We start from the raw sequence: 17306 nt of genomic DNA, 5'->3' as shown, positions 1-17306 counted from the left end.
AACCACTCCTTGGGGGCCACGCTTGATGCATGTGCTTTGGAGAATATCTGGATCCAGGTACTAAAACACCTCTCAAGCACCACCCTTGTCCCATCCTGTATGGAAATGCATGTAATTAAAAAACCACAGGGACAGATGCTCTTCTCTCTTCTCTTTCTTTTTTCTCTAAACTAGATCCAGGTGGTCTGGTCACACAGTTGGAACAATATGCCCCAAGTTCATGTGGCTGGATATATGTTGATCTAAACTTCATCTCTTCTCTTCTGTTCCCTCCACTCCCTTTCCCTCCTTTCCCCTATTTCCCCTCCCTACCCTCTTTTCTCCTCCCCTCTCCTCTCCATGACTCCTTTCCATCTGTTTCTCTCTTCTCTAAGTTTCATTTCGTTTCTCTCTTCTTTTTTAAATTGTCCACTGCTCTCCTACCTTGCAGTTATGAAAATGGCCCCAGTGCCATGCAGCTGGATCAATGTTGATGTAAACTTATTTTCTTTCCTTATTTCCTTTAAATTGATTTATATTTTTTAACATCAGCTTCTAAATAATCAGTCCATCCTTTGAGAAACTCACTACCTAGGGGGCCAAATTAGGTTGTACAATGGATAGAGCACCAATCCTGGAGTTAAGAGGGCCTAAGTTTAAATCTGGGGACTTAATACTTAGCTAGTTGTGCCACTTAAGCTCATTGCCTTACAAAAAAGAAAATAAAAAAGAAACTCACTATTTTGCTGCTTCTCCAAAGAATTTAACTTGTGAACTTTATGTAGTAATCCATGAACTTTCTGTATTAACCTGTGAACTTTTGTAGTAATGTGTAAATTAAAATTTAAGTATTCCTTATCTCCCTTACTCAGAGATTGATGAATTCATCACTTCCAAATGGACAGATCTATAAGCCCCCTTTCCCTGAACTCAAATTTCTCCTGTCTTCAATAGTAGATGCATATAAATGTTAGCTAGTATTATCATCATCATTATCATCATTATATTTTATAAATAATAAAAGAAATGTTGGAGACAAGTACTGGTTGTCATTGAGATTTAGGATTGTTAGATGCACCAAAATTTAATGTCACCTTCAATTAAGACAGAAAACAGAAGTTTCTGAGGAAAAATCAAATTGATGGACAAATAAATATATAATGTCAAAGAGTAAAGTGAAAAGCAAAATACATATTTTTTCAATTGTTGAGATCATTTTCAGAGTATTTCCAATCTTACTATTCATATTGTGAAGAAGCATATCAGTAGAGTTATGAAACTAGAGTTAGTAAGATGAATTTGCTTTATGCTTATGAAATTGGTAATGTCTTTAAGTATGAATTAGTTTATCCACTGTGAATCTTAAGTAACACTCAATTATGAGGTTATTGGTGAATTATAATCTGTAAATAGAAAAAATTTAAACACCAAACAAATCACAAGCTCTTGACATCATTCATTATTCCTTAAATTGTGATTTCACTGTGATTTTGGGGATGAACTTTTCCTTTAAAACATAAATAATATCTTATAATAATTTGATGGCAACACACAGATGACTTGAACTAAAGATTTGTTCTTTCCAATTTTTTATAATGAATTTCTCAATTATAAAGCAACTAAAGTGAAAATATAATTTTTATTTCCATACTCATATACTTTCTAAATTTATATCCCCCTAACCTCATAGCTTAAGAAATTTAATATACGTATAAATGCCAATTTGGGAATAAATTGGAGACTTTTGGAAATATGACTGTCAGGTACAATTTTTAATCTAATTATTAAGATCAGTTCTTTGGAGCAAGATACTAATGAGCCAGAGGTTATGATTCTGATTATTGAATGGGATCAGTTAGTTTCATCCTTTTCCTCATACTGCAGCTATGTATTCCACTGTTCATTTTTACAATCCAAAAATATCAAAATTCTTCAGACTGGAAAGAAAGAGAGAAGATAGAACTGCATAAATATATCAGAATATTGATGGGAAAAATCTTGATAAAGAATATTAGAATTGAAAGAAATTTTAGATGTTATGTAAGGTCAAGTTTTCTACTTTGAAGGTGAAGAAAATGATTTTTCAAGTTCTAGATGCAAGTATTCCAAAAGTTATAGCCCAATTCTTCTGACTAATAGTTGAATATTTTGTTTCATTTCTATGGTACTTTCTTGTCTAACCTGCTAAAAAAATCTATAAAACCAAATAATGAACTTTTTACTGTGGCCTGCCACTATATCTGTTGCCACCAAGTTTGCTACTCAAGACTGCAATGAGATGTGGTAGTAGGGCCCTTCCAGGAACTCAGTCCTAAGTACATGCCCCATGTTCCTGAGAAGGAGCTGCTATGATTGATCTAGAGGTTTCAAGTCTTCAACTAAGAACTTTCTCACTAAGTGTTTGAGTCATATGCTCTTTTATCTATGCCCCTTTTGCTTATTCCAAGAGGAATTGTCCTTGAGGTTAAATAAATACTTTAAATGTTCTAGCATAATTGAGTTCCTAGCAATCTATGCAATGTCTGAGAACTGAAATAGTTTAGGAAGGATCTTTCCAAAAAGAAGATTTTTCTTCTGTTTTATTTAATGATTTCATTGAAATTATGACAAAAGTAAAGATCTGCGTATAATTAACCATTTAAAAAATATTCCTATGAGAAGGTGATTTCATTATGACAAGACCACATGTCAGATGTCCAAAGTTCAATTAAATACAGTGGATTCAGAGAGTAAAATGTTCTTTCTTTTTTAATTTTCAGGGAAAATATTGCTCATTATGAAATATCCTAAGATGTTCAATTCATAATATTCCTTTTAGTTAATTTTTTTTATTATTTTCTATGTTGCCATTCTTTCAGCTTATTTCATTCTTCATTGATCTATATAAATTTTATTTTTCTCTAAAGTCTTCATACTTATTTTGTTTTGTGAAATAATGGTTTATTCTTTATTTAGAGTGAAATCTGTCATTGGTATCCCACAATTATGATTCACTTTGTTACATCCTGAAAAATTCTGAAACTTTCCAAATGAGGATTTTTTTTTTTGGCAAAGCAATGGGATTAATTTTCTTGTCCAAGGTCACATATTTAAATAAGTTCTAAGTGTCTGAGGCCGATTTGAGCTCATGTTGTCCTGACTCCAGTACTGGTGCTCTATTAATTGAACCACCTAGCTGCCTCCCCCTCCCCCACCAATGAGTATTAATGGCATGGTACCAAAAAGTTTGGAATAACCCAAAATAAGTCCTTTAAGATTTTCTAACTGCTATTTTAGTTGTTGTTTTTAACTCTGGAACTATGTGCTACAGAAATTATCATCTCCTATGCATTTTATATTGAAATTAAATGCTATTAAGTTGCATATTTATCCTTGAGAAGCTTTTCAAGCTCTTTTTAGAATTTTTCTATCTCATCAATTGACAAATATCACATAATGTTCACTTATCATGCCTGGTGTTCTTTCGCTCCTCACTGGGAGTGCAGAAAAAAATAACAAAGTGACTATGACATACTGAGTGGAAAATAGATAATAGTGGAAGATTAAGGCAATTCTACCAGGGCTTTTGTCTTTCTCACTGTTGCACATTCTTTCTATCTCTCTGACACACTCTCTCTCTCTCTATCTCTCTCTCTCTCTGTCTGTCTGGAGATTATAATCAATATTCCTCCTAATTGCACCTTCTTTATATCACTAGTTTCATGTATAGCAAGAAGTTCAATAATTATTATGCATTTTATTCAGGTATTTATGAGATTGTTCACTTTTGAAATTTACTTTGTTTATTTTGAATTTTGCAATTTTCCCCCAATATTGCTTCCCTCACCCCCACCCTGCACAGAAGACAGTCTGTTAGTCTTTACATTGTTTCCATGGCATAAAGTCATCTAGGTTGAATATGATGACAGGGAAATCATATCCTTAAGGGAAAAAAATAAAGATAAGAGGTAGCAAAATTACATAATAAGATAATGGGCTTTTTTTTTTTGGTCGTTGGTCTTTGTTCAAAATCCACAATTCTTTCTCTGGATACAGTTGGTATTCTCCATCAAAGATACCCCAAATTTTGCCTGACTGTTGAATCTCTGACTAAGGGAGATAATGAGCAAGTCCATTAACGTTCATCATCACCCCCATGTTGCTGTTAGGGTGTATAATGTTCTTCTGGTTTGTTCATCTTCCTCAACGTAAGTTCATGCAAATGCTTTCAGGCTTCCCTGAATTCCCATCCTTCCTGGTTTCTAATAGAACCATAGTGTTCCAAAATGTACACAGGCCAGAATTTGTTCAGTCATTCCCCAATTGATGGACATTCATTCAAATTCCAATTCTTTGCCACCACAAACTGCTATGAATATTTTTGTACAAGTGATGTTTTTACCCTTTTCCATGATATCTTCAAAGTATAGACCCAGTAGTGGTATTACTGGATCAAAGGGTATGAAATTTTTTACTGCCCTTTGGGCATAATTACAAATTGTTCTCCAAAAAAGGTTGGATGAGTTCACATCTCCACCAATTATGTATCAGTTTCCCTTTCCCACATCCCTTCCAACATTAATCATTGTCTTTTCTGGTCATATTGGCCAGTCTGAGAGGTGTGATGTGGTATGTCAGATATGTATTAAATTCCATTTCTCTAATGAGAAGTGATTTAGTGGATTGCTTTGATTTCCTCTGCTGTAAATTGCCTTTGCATATACTTTCACCATTTGTCAATTGAGGAATGGCATTTTTTTGAAAATTTGACTCAGTTCTTGGTATATTTTAGAAATGAATCCTTTGTCAGCAATACTAGTAGTAAAAATTGTTTCTCAAATTACTACATTTCTTTTGATCTTGGTTGGTTTTGTCTGTTCAAAAGCTTTTTTAATTTAATATAGTCAAAATTATCTAGTATGTTTTTAATGTTAGTCTCAATTTCTAACTGAGTCATAAACTCTTCCCTTTCAATAGATCAGAAAGGTAAACTATTCCTTGATCTCCTAGTTTGGTTATAATTTTTTAGGTATAAATCCTGTATCCATTTTGTTGTTATCTTGGTACAGTGTGTAAGGTGTTGGTCTAATCATAAGTTTCTGCCATACTAAGTTCTAATTTTCCCAATAATTTTTTATCAAAGAGAGAGTTCTTATTCCAAAACCTGGACTCTTTGGGTTTAACAAATAGAAGATTACTATAATCATTTCCTGCTATGGCATCTAGTCTGTTCCACTGATCTGGCACTCTATTTCTTAGCCAGTATAAGGCAGTTTATTTTATTTATTTTTCCTTTGATTCTTTTTTTTTAGGTTTGTTTGGGTTTTTTTGGCAAGGCAATGGGGTTACGTGTCTTGTCCAAGGTCACACAGCTAGGTAATTATTAAGTGTCTGAAGTTGGATTTGAACTTAGGTACTCCTGACTCTAGGACTAGTGCTCTAGCCACTGCACAACCTAGCTACCTGTAGACAATTTTGATGACTGATGCTTTATAATATAATTTTAGATCTGGTAGAGCTAGGCCACACCATCCTTTGCACTTTTTTCATTAAATCTTTGGAAATTCTTTTTGTTTTAGTTTTTCTTTGCAAGGCAAATGGTGTTAAGTGGCTTGCCCAAGGACACACATCTAGGTAATTATTAAGTGTCTGAGACTGGATTTGGACCCAGGTACTCCTGACTCCAAGGCCGGTTTTATCCACTACACCACCTAGCCACCCCTTAAATCCCTGTAAATTCTTGACTTTTTATTTCTCCATATGAATCTACTTACAATTTTTTCTAGCTCAATGGAGTAATTTTTGGAATATTGATTGATAGTGCACTAAATAATTGTGCCTGATTGTTGAATCTCTAAGGGAGGTAATCATTAGTTTAATTAAGGTAGAATTGTCATCTTATTATATTAGCTTGACCTATCCATGAACAGTTGATTTTTGCCCAGGTATTTAAATCTGATTTTATTTGTGTGAGAAGAGTTTTTAAGTGTTTTCAAAAAGTTTTTGAGACTGCCTTGGCAGGTAGACACCCAGGTATTTTATTTTGTCTGAGGTTACTTTGAATGGGATTTCTCTTTCTAGGTCTTGCTTCTGTATCTTCTATTAATATATAGAATTGCTGAGGATTTATGAGGATTTATTTTATATCCTGTGAGTTTGCTAAAGTTGCTCATTGTTTCCAATAATTTTTTAGATGATGATGTATGATTCTCTAGATATAACATCATGTCGTCTGCAAAGAGTGAGAGTTTTGTCTCCTTCCCAATTCTAATTCCTTCAATTTCTTTTTCTTCTCTTATTGCTGAAGCTAAATTTCTAACACAATGTTGAATAGTAGTGGTGATAATGGGCATCCTTGTTTCACCCCTGATCTTATTGGGATTGCCTCTAACTTATACCTATTGCATTTAATGCTTGTTGATGGTTTCAGAGAGATACTGCTTGTTATTCAAAGGAGCAGTTCATTTATTCTTACATTTTCTAGTGTTTTTAGTAGCAATGTATGCTATATTTTGTCAAAGGTTTTTTCAGCATCTACTGATAAAATCATATGATTTCTAATAGGTTTGTTATTGATATAATTAATTATGCAGCTGTTCATGTAATATTGAACCAACCCTGCATTGCTGGGATAAATCCTACTTGGTCATATTGTATTATCCTAGTGATAACTTGTTGTAATCATTTTGATAAGACCTTACTTAAAATTTTTGCATCTATATCCATCAGGGAGATAGATTTATAATTTTCTTTTTCTGTTTTATCTCTTCCAGATTTAGGTATTAGCACCATATTGGTGTCATTGAAAGAGTAAGGCAGAGTTCTGAATTCACCTATTTTCTCAAGGAGTTTATATAGAATTGGAAACAATTGTTCCATAAATGTTTGATATCATACACTTGTGAATCCATCTATGCCTGGAGATTTTTTCTTAAAGAGCTCAATAATGACTTCTTGAGTTTCTTTTTTCAATGTAGAGTTATTTAGGTATTTAATTTCCTCTCCATTTAACCTGGGCAACTTATATTTTTGTACATATTCATCCATTTCACTTAGATTATCAAGTTTCATGGCATAGATTTGGGCAAAATTAGTCTAAATTATTACTTTAATTTCCTTCTCATTGATGGTGAGTTCAACTTTTTCATTTATGACACTAGCAATTTGGTTTTCTTCATTCTTCTTTATAATCAAATTGACCAGAATTTTATCAGTTATTTTTTTTTTCATAAAACCAACTCTTGGTTTTGTGTGTTAGTTCAGTAGTTTTCTTACTTTTTATTTTTATTAATTTATCCTTTGATTTTTAGAATTTCTTATTTCATATTTATTTATTTATTTATTTTGGTCTTTATTTTTTTAGTTCATGTTTAGTTCATTGATTTCTTCTTTTTCTAATTTATTCATGTAAGCATTTAAAAATGTAACATATCCCCTGATAGCTGCCTTGGCTGTATCCCATAAATTTGGATATGTTGTTTCATTATTGTCATTATCTAGGATGAAATCATTAATTCTTTCTCTAATTTGTGATTTGGTCCATTCATTCCTTAAAATGAGGTTATTTAGTTTCCAATTAGTAGATCTTTTTCTCCCTGACTCATCACTGCATGTGATTGCGATTGCATTATGATCTGTGCTTTTCTGCAATTGTTCCCTAGTACATGGTCAATTATGTGTGTTAGTGCCATGTACTTTAGGGGGGAAAAAGTATATTCTTTTCAATACCCATTCATTTTCCTCCATAGGTCTGTTATGCCTAGATTTTCTAACAATCTATTTACCTCCTTTACTTCTTTCTTGTTTATTTTATTATTAGAATTATCTAAATCTGTGAGTTGGAGTTTGAGGTAGCCCACCAGTAGAGTTTTGCTGTCTATGTCTTCTGGTAACTCCTTCAACTTCTCCTTTAAGAATTTGGGTGCTATACCATTTGGTGCATACATACCTAGTATTGAAATTACATTATTGACTGTGGTACCTTTTAGGAGGATATAGTTTCCTTCCTTATCTCTTTTAATGCTATCTATTTTTGCAGCTGATTTGTCTGAGCAAAGGATTGCTACCCTTCTTTTTTCACTTCAGGTGAATCAAAATATATTTGGCTCAAACATTTTACCTTTACTCTATTTGTATCTGTGCTTCAGATGAGTTTCTTGTAAGCAGCATATTGTAGGATTCTGGTTTTTAATACACTCTGCTATTGGTTTATGTTTTAAGGGAGAGTTCATTCCACTCACATTCTAAGTTATAATTACTCTTTATTACCTTCTATGCTATCTTCCCTCTGTTTGTATTTTCCCCCTTTTTTTGCACTTTATCCATTTTAGGCCATATTTTCTTTCTGAATACCACCACCTGCAGTGTGTTTGTCCTCCTATATCCAATCCCTCTCCCCTTTCTTTCCCTTTTCCATTTGCCCTTTCTTCCTTTCCTTCCTTCTGTTAGTTCCCTTTTTCCTCCCCCTTCCCCTTTCCCCTTTTTATATTTGAAAGGTAAGATAAGTTTCTTAACTTAACTGAGTATATGTTTGTTAACTTTAAGCCAAATCTGATGAAAGGAAGATTCAGGTGATTCTCAACCTGCTCCCTTCTTTCTCTCTATTACAATAGGTCTTTTGTAGCTCTTAATGTAATGAGATTTATCCCATTCAGTCTTCTCCATCCTCTTGTCTCTTTATTTTCCCCATTTTTATGGTGGTCTTGTTTTTAAATCATTCTTTCTGAGTCACAGAAAAATCATGAGCATTCATCACTTCTGTCTAAGTATATTCTCTCCAATAGAGTTACAGTTCTTGAGAGTTATAAGAGTCTTCCTCCCAAGTAGGGATATAGCCAGTTTCATCTTATTGGATAGCAGCTTTTTTCTTTACCCGCCCTTTTTAACCTTTTTCATGTGTCTCTTGAGTCTCCTGTTTGAATTCTAAATTTTATATTAAGTTCTGGTCTTTTCATCAGGAGAAGATGGAGTCATCTATTTCATTGAATTTCCATCTTTTCTTCTGGATGAGAAGGCTCAGTTTTGCTAGGTAGTGAATCCTTGGCTGCATTCTTCAGTTCTCTTACTTTTTGGAATATTACATTCTAGGCCCTTCAGTCCCTTACTGTTGATGCAACCAGTTCCTGTGTAATCCTTATTGTGGCTTCTTATTATCTAAATTGTTTCTTTCTGGATGTTTGCAGGATTTTCTTTTATCTGATAGTTCTGGAATTTGGCCACAATATTCGTTGATGTTTTAATTTTGGATACTTTTCTGTAGGGGACTGATATATTCATTCAATAACTATTTTTCACTCTGGTTCCATCATATCAGGGCAATTTTCCATCACTAAATTCTGTAATATTAAGTCAAGGATTTTTTTTTTCAATATTTTCAGGGAGCCCAGTATTCTTAAGTTGCCTCTCTTGGTTCTGTTCTCTAGGTCAGTGGTTTTGCTTATGAGGTGTTTTACATTTTCTTCTAGTTTTTTTTTTTTTTTTGATTTTATGGTTTTGTTGAACAAATTCTTGTTGGTTCATGAAGTTACTAATTTCCTCCTCTGTTCTTACTTCATTTTCCTAAGATTATGTGTTGGATGAGGGACTGGTTTACAGAGTTTTGGTGTTGAGGTGCCTAGAGGCTTTGCTCCAAGTGGGCTGGTCAGTAGCGGGTGTTAGAGGTTTTGCTCACTGTGTTTAATAACTCTCATGGGCCAACCTGTAGTGGGTGCTGATTGCTTTCTCTGGAGTGCCTGTGACCTTGTTTAGAGACCCACTCCCTAGGCCTAGAGCAGGTTGGTGGAGCTGCCAGATTCACACTTTTCTCCTTAAACAGTGTGGGCTATGCCCTGGGGTGAGTAAATTAATATCCCTATAAGGCGGAGGGAGCTCTTCTGCCCATGCCTGAGCCTGGGGGGCAGGGGTGGGCTGTTACTGTGTTCTGGGAAGAGGGTTCAGCTGAAATGAATGTATGGAGTTTGAGGTCCTCCAGACCAGAGGAGCCCAGCAGATCGATGTCCAGCAGCACTCTGCAACTCTCCATGCTGGAAATCACCATCAAGCCCTTCCAGAGCACCCCAGGCAATCAGTCCCACAGCCAAAGCTTCCACGCCCCAGTTGTCTCTTAGAGTGTAGCTCCTGCAGTCAGTGTCTCCATGGCTTAACCTAGGTTAGTATGAATTTTACCCCACTCTCACTGACTCTCTGCTCCCTGCCCCTGGCTCACCACAATCCCTGAAGACAGATCTTGCTTGTAGATTTTCTTCTTGTAGCTTCTTTTTCTGGTTTTGTCTATCGGATTTCTATTGAGAGATTTGTTTCATGTTATATAGGAGGGAAGAGCAGGAGACTTTAGCACAGTGCCTGTCTTCTCTCTGCCATCTTGGCCAGAAGTCCAGCAGATTTTTCACTTTAAGCAGATCTCATGATTATCTGTGTTAAATGCTATATTGCTATACAGTGGCTAAATTAATAGGCTTAATGAATAATTGGAGGAAAGTATAAATATAATGGTTGCTAATTTTCCAGGATTTCATCTTTATTTGATATATCTTTTAGGATCAAAGCAATTAGTGGAAACAATTAAAACTGTAATTGTCTAGAAGGATTAGTGATTGATTGGTGATCCAATGACATTCTTGAAATGTGGGACACTGGAACTGAGCCATGATGGAAGGGTAGAGACAGAAATCTAGTCAATTTATCCCAATTTCTCCACCAAACAACTGTAAAATAACAAGTCAAATAAATTTTTCAATTGCAGATAATATGCCAGTGTAAAACATTTAGGATATCAGGAAGAAAGGTTAGTGACATTAGACAGATGGCTGATACAGAATACATACAATGCCAAACCAACTTTGTGTCTTAGTTGAGACAGTAGTAGAAATAAGGTTGGTGAGAGATAGATTAGATGGTACAATGAGATTGTATTAGATGCAAGACCTATACTATTTAGCAACTCCTTTCTGGGTCACTGTTCCTGAACAGAAAAGAGTGGGTGAGACTGCAGGGGAGCAGCATAGCAGGTTATAGTTGCATGATAAAGAGGACCCCTAAGGGTAGTAGTGCTTACCTCTGAGGGAGAATCAGGATCTTTCTGAGTAAAGATCAGTGATTAGGATAGGAGAGCAATAACCACAACCATCTCCAAATTACATGAACTTTGAAGAACTGAAATCTTACAGAATCTGAGAACAAACTCTAAAAAGAGGAATGGGGGGAAAATTTAAAGTATAGAGTAGTGCCTCCCCACACTTAGGTAAGCAGAATTCAAATTAACTTATAGTTCTGTCAAGAAATAGGATAGAAAAATAAGTAAATAACAATAAAATGATCATTATAAAGCTTCTGTGGCTCCAGCAAGAATCAAAACACAAACCAAAAAAGAAAAAAATGTGAAAATATGAATAAATAATTCCTAAATAAAAGATGTAAAATGAACTCAAAACCAACAAGAATTTATAGAACTTAGAAAAGTAAGAGTTTTAGAGAAAAAAATTGGAAAAATAAATGAGACTGATCCAAAAAAATTGTGAAAAGAGACTTAACAGTATGTTTCCTTTTAAGAGGCACAAAAAAAAACATTGAAAAGAAAATCACAGCTTAAAAGTAAAATTGGTCAAATGGGCAAATAGTCACAAAAATTCCCTGAAGAAAATAACTCCTTAAAAAGCAGAATCGGTCAAATGAGAAAAATAGATAATAATTCTCAAACAGTAACACTGGGCAACTAGAAGCTAATAATGCTTAGAGATATTAAGATATAATAAAAAAAAAGTTCAAAGAATTAAAAAAATTAAAATGTGCAATACCTCATTGGAAAAATAAATAAACCCCAAAACAGATTAAAGAGTGATTTTTAAGAATTATTGGGGTGACTAGGTGGCACAGTAGATAGAGTATTGGCCCTGAAGTCAGGCATACCTGAGTTCAAATTGAGCCTCAGACACTTAATAACTATCTAGCTGTGTGGCCTTTGGCAAGCCACTTAAACCCATTGCCTTGCAAAAAATTAAAAGAAATATTTATTTAAATAATTATTGAACTACCTAAAACCTATAATCAAAAAGATAGCCTAGGAATGAGATTATATTGGAAAACTACCTTAAAATGTAAGAGAGAACCTGAGACAGACAAAGAGAGAGAGGGTCTTGTGAACTAAAATGGATAATTTCGATTATGTAAAGTTTAAGAAAGAAAGTCAATGGTGCAAAATTTAGAAAGAAAGAAGGAAACATGGGATCTTTTTTAGTAGACTGTTTGAAAAAGACCTTATTTTTAAAATATTAAGAGAATTGATTTAAATTTGTTTAAAATAATAACATTTACCTAGTTGATAAATGGTCAAAAGTTATGAATGGGTAATTATCAGAAAAAGAAAACAAAACTTTAAATATAGTCAAATGAAAAGATGTTCTCTATCTCTTCTGATTTGAAAAATGCAAATTGAAATAACCATGAGGTATGATCTCACACCTATCAACATGGCTAACATAACAGCAAAGGAAAGTAGTATACTCAATGAGATATTAAAAATATTGGATAAATATTGAAGGGATGTGTGTACTAGTCAAATTAATCTGGAGAATAATCTGGAAATATACTCAAAGTGCTTTGAACCTCTATCTCCTTTGACCTAGCAATGCAACTTTTAGGTCTATATCAAAGAGATCAAAGAAAAAGGGAAAGGACTAATCATACCAAAATATTTATGTCAGGATCTTGTATGTGTGTGTTTGTGTGTGTGTGTGTGTGTGTGTGTGTGTGTGTGGCATATTTTTGTGATGAAATACAACTGTAATATAAAAAATGTTGAATAAGGTTATTGCAAAATAATCTGGTAACACTTAGATGAACCAGAGCAAAGTGAAGTGAGCAGAATGAGGTTAGCATTGTATACAGTAACACTGATATAGAAACAAAACTAAACTGAAAGACAGCTTCTCTAATAGTTTGATCTGACTCAATTCCTGATCAAAAATATCATTTATCTCCAAAGAAAGAGCTGATGAAGTCCAAGTAAAAAATTGAGTATAATTATTTTCAATTTTTTTGGCAGCATGGCCAATATAGAAATTCATTTTGCATGATTTCACAGTTATAATTTACATGTTCCTTATCTTCTCAATGGGTGAAGGAGTGACTTTTGAAAGGGAGAGAATTTGGAACTCAAAATTAAAAAAGAGAATGTTAAACATGAATAATTGATACTTTAAAAAAAACAAATCCAATTTAAGTATTTCTTTTATTCTAATGGGATCCCGTAACTCTTTAGTCTTTCCATTACTACAGTTTGAACTTTCTTGTTGCCCTTATATGTAGTCAGGTTTCTGAATGAGAATTTGAAATTTATTAAGGAAAAATATATATATCCTACAAATTCCAATAAAAACCCAAACACTTATAAAAATCTAAATAAATAATTCTCAGCATGAGAATGCTGATTCTAAAGCATTGCACAAACCATGAATCTTTTTTTCCTTAACAATTTGTGATCTCAGAATCCCAAGGGGTGGTTGTTGTTAGAGGTGTTTCTCCTTCATTCTTGAAGGGGACCATAATTATAGGTAAGTGATGCCATTACATGCAAGTGAATTGAATTTAAGTGAGAGGGGTTGTGCAAAGTCACTGGCCATAACTTTCTTCTCTTGAACATCTGAACCAGGGACAAGATTTAGATCAGGATGACTGGAGATGACCTAAGATGTACTGGGAGACACTGACCTTTTTAAGCTGAAGTCTTTAATACATTTCATTTTGACTGAGGCAATGCTCATTCAGCAATGAAGGTTTGGTCCATCCATTCCCCAGATGTGACAGTGGGCAATGTCAATGATCTTGGAAGTTTGGCTGATTTTTATTTTCTAACATCTTTTCTTCCCTTGAAATTTATTTTAGGTTCTTTCAATTCTTTGAAGGAAAAGTTGATGCCAAGAAATTAGACACTTATTGAAGTGAAAAAATTCAAATGGGATACATGTTTTAATTCTTAAAGAAATAGAAAATTAAATAAGACAATACTAAGATCTTGGTGTAACAAACACACACACACACACACACACACACACACACACACACACACACACACACACACACATATATATATATCTCAAATCTCAGCTTCCTGGAAACTTAAAATTTATGAGACAGATATGTGATACATTGCAGAAAGTTTAAAATCAAAATGTTTAACCTGAATGACTTGTAGATTAAAGAGACAAATATTTGCTTCAGAAAAAAGTATCCAAGATTCTTATAAAAACACCCATAAGAATATTATTTAAAAAAAACACACACATATACATGTATATACATACATATATATATATATATGTATTCAGTATGAGTTTGAGAAACAATTATTTAAGAATCAATTTCTCTATTAATTTTTTTCTTCGTCCATCCTGTTGAAATGACAAGAACTGAACAGAAAGTTTGATCCCCAAGTACAGGACTCAGGTAAAGCATACAGGGTACAAGATACTGGTACATTATGGTGAATTTAATGATGTTGAACTGCTTATATTCCTCCGTGGGAAGATGATACTGATAACTCATAGGAAACATCTCAATTAATATAGCCGTTAAGAGGAGTATATATGCACAAGGCACAGGAGAGAACTGATTATTAAGGTATAATAAATTATTAAGATTGAGTCAATTGGTAATAAAAGAATGTATTGGGAAGAAGAGAAAGGGAGAAGTAGAATGGGCTAAGACATATCACGTAAAAGAGTAAAAAAAAACCTTTTGCAATACAGTGGATGGGGGAAAGGTGGGGGGGATAAGTGAGCCTTCATTCTCATTAGAAATAGCTCAGAGATGAAACATTAATATGATATAGAAATCTCTAACAGGAGAAGAAAGAATGGGAGAAAGGGAATGGGGGTAAGGAGGGGGAGTATAGGTGACAGAAGAGAAGGTAGATCATGGGAGAGGGTAGTCAGATACAAAACACTTTTTTTTGGCAAGGTGGTAGGATTGTGCGGTCTGCCCAGGATTGCAGGACTGGGTGGCTGTTAGGTGTGTGGGTTGGGATTTGTGTTCTCCTGGCTTCAGGGTCGGTGTTCTAGCCACTGAGCCATTTGGCTGCCCCAAAGCACACTTTTTTTTTTTAAAGTTGATTTTAGGCAAGAGGTAAAAGTGACTTGCCCAAGGTCCCAGTTAGGCAATTACTAAGTGTCTGAGGTCAGATTTGAACTCAGATCTTCCTGACTCCAGAGCCAGTGTTCTATCCATTGCACCACTTAGCACATTCTTGAGGAGGGATTATGTGAATGTATAGAGGAAATAGAATAAATGGGAGAAGGGAGGAATGGATGGAGGAAAATACAATCAGCAATAGCAACTGTGGGAAAATGTGGAAGCAACTCCTCTGATGGACTTATGATAAAGAATGTACAAAAAAAAGTACTATTTTGTTTTTCTACTTTGTTTTATGTGAGATTTTACTATTTTTGTGGTGGGTGGGGTATTTTGCTTATTTTTACACCAAGACTATTTTAGAAATGTTTAATAAAGAAAAATGTAAAAATGTAAAAAATAATTCTTTTTCTTATATGCCTTGACATTTTAAATTCAGTTACTCAATAAATTCAAACAAATAATCATGCAGACTGTTATTTGTCTCCTTTTTATTAGCTTGTTGAATTTGTATGTTCTAAGTAAGCATGACCTAATAGTATGAAAAGTATTCCTAATTGTATATCAAATTTAGTTTTCTTTATTATGATTTTATAATGACCTCTGGCTATATTTCCTTTTTTTGTTTGTTTTTGCAAGGTTTTGGGGTTAAGTGATATACCTAAGATCACATAGCCAGGTAATTATTAGGTGTCTGAGGCTGAATTTGAACTCAAGTCCTCCTTATTCCAGTGCCCGTGCTCTATCCAGTGTGCCACAGAGGTTAGATTTCAGGGGCAGGTAAATAACACATTGAATAGAATGTTGAACTTGGAGAAAGGAAGTTCTAAGTTAAAATTTAAGTTCAGAAACTTAACTAACTTTGTAATTCTTTTTTTTAGGTTTTTTTTTTCAAGGCAAAGGGGTTAAGTGGCTAGCCCTAGGCCACACAACTAATTAATTATTTTTTATTAAAGATTTTATTTGAGTTTTAAAATTTTTCCCGAATCCTACTTCCCTCCCCCACCCCCCACAGAAAGCAATCTGTCAGTCCTTATTTTGTTTCCATGTTTGTACAATGATCCAAATTGAGTGTGATGAGAGAGAAATCATATACTTAAGGAAGAAACAAAAAGTATATGAGAAAACAAGATCAGACAATAATATATCTGTTTTTAAATTAAAGGGAAAAGACCTTGAACTTTGTTCAAACTCCATGGCTCTTTATCTGGATACAGATGGTATTCTCCATTGCAGACAGACCAAAATCGTTCCGAATTGTTGCACTGATGGAATGAGCAAATCCATCAAGGTTGAACATCACCCCCATGTTGCTGTTAGGGTGTACAGTGTTTTTCTGGTTCTACTCATCTCACTCAGCATCAGTTCATGCAAATCTTTCCAGGCATCCCTGAATTCCCATCCCTCCTGGTTTCCAATAGAACAATAATGTTCCATGACATACATATACTAATTGCTAAGCCATTCCCCAATTGTAGGACATTTACTTGATATCCAATTCTTTGCCACCACAAACAGGGCTGCTATGAATAATTTTGTACAAGTGATGTTTTTACCCTTTTTCATCATCTCTTCAGGGTATAGACCCAGTAGTGGTATTGCTGGATCAAAGGGTATGCTCATTTTTGTTGCCCTTTGGGCATAGTTCCAAATTTCTCTCCAGAAAGGTTGGATGAATTCACATCTCCATCAACAGTGTAATATTGTCCCAGATTTGGCACAACCCTTCCAACAATGACCATCATCCTTTCTGGTCATATTATCCAGTCTAACAGGTATGAGATGGTACCTCAGAGAATCTTTAATTTGAATTTCTCTAATAATTAATTATTTAGAGCAATTTTTCATGTGACTATTGATTGCTTTGATCTCCTCATCTGTAAATTGCCTTTGCATATCCTCTGACCATTTGTCAAATGGGGAATAGCTATTTTTTTAAAATATGACACAGTTCTCTGTATATTTTAGAAATGAGTCCTTTGTCAGAATCATTAGTTGTAAAATCTGTTTCCCATGGGGTGGCTAAGTGATGCAGTGGATAGAGCACCAGCCTTGGAGTCAGTAGTGCCTGAGTTCAAATCAGACCTCAGACACTTAATAATTACCTAGCTGTGGGGCCTCGGGCAAGCTGCTTAACCCCATTGCCTTGCAAAAACCATTAAAAAAATTTATTTCCCAACTTATTACATTTCTTTTGACCTTGGTTACAGCGGTTTTATTTGTGC

Source organism: Macrotis lagotis, chromosome 5 (genome assembly GCF_037893015.1).
Source record: "Macrotis lagotis isolate mMagLag1 chromosome 5, bilby.v1.9.chrom.fasta, whole genome shotgun sequence".
Classification (NCBI taxonomy): domain Eukaryota; kingdom Metazoa; phylum Chordata; class Mammalia; order Peramelemorphia; family Peramelidae; genus Macrotis; species Macrotis lagotis.
Note: the sequence above shows the minus strand (reverse complement) of the source record.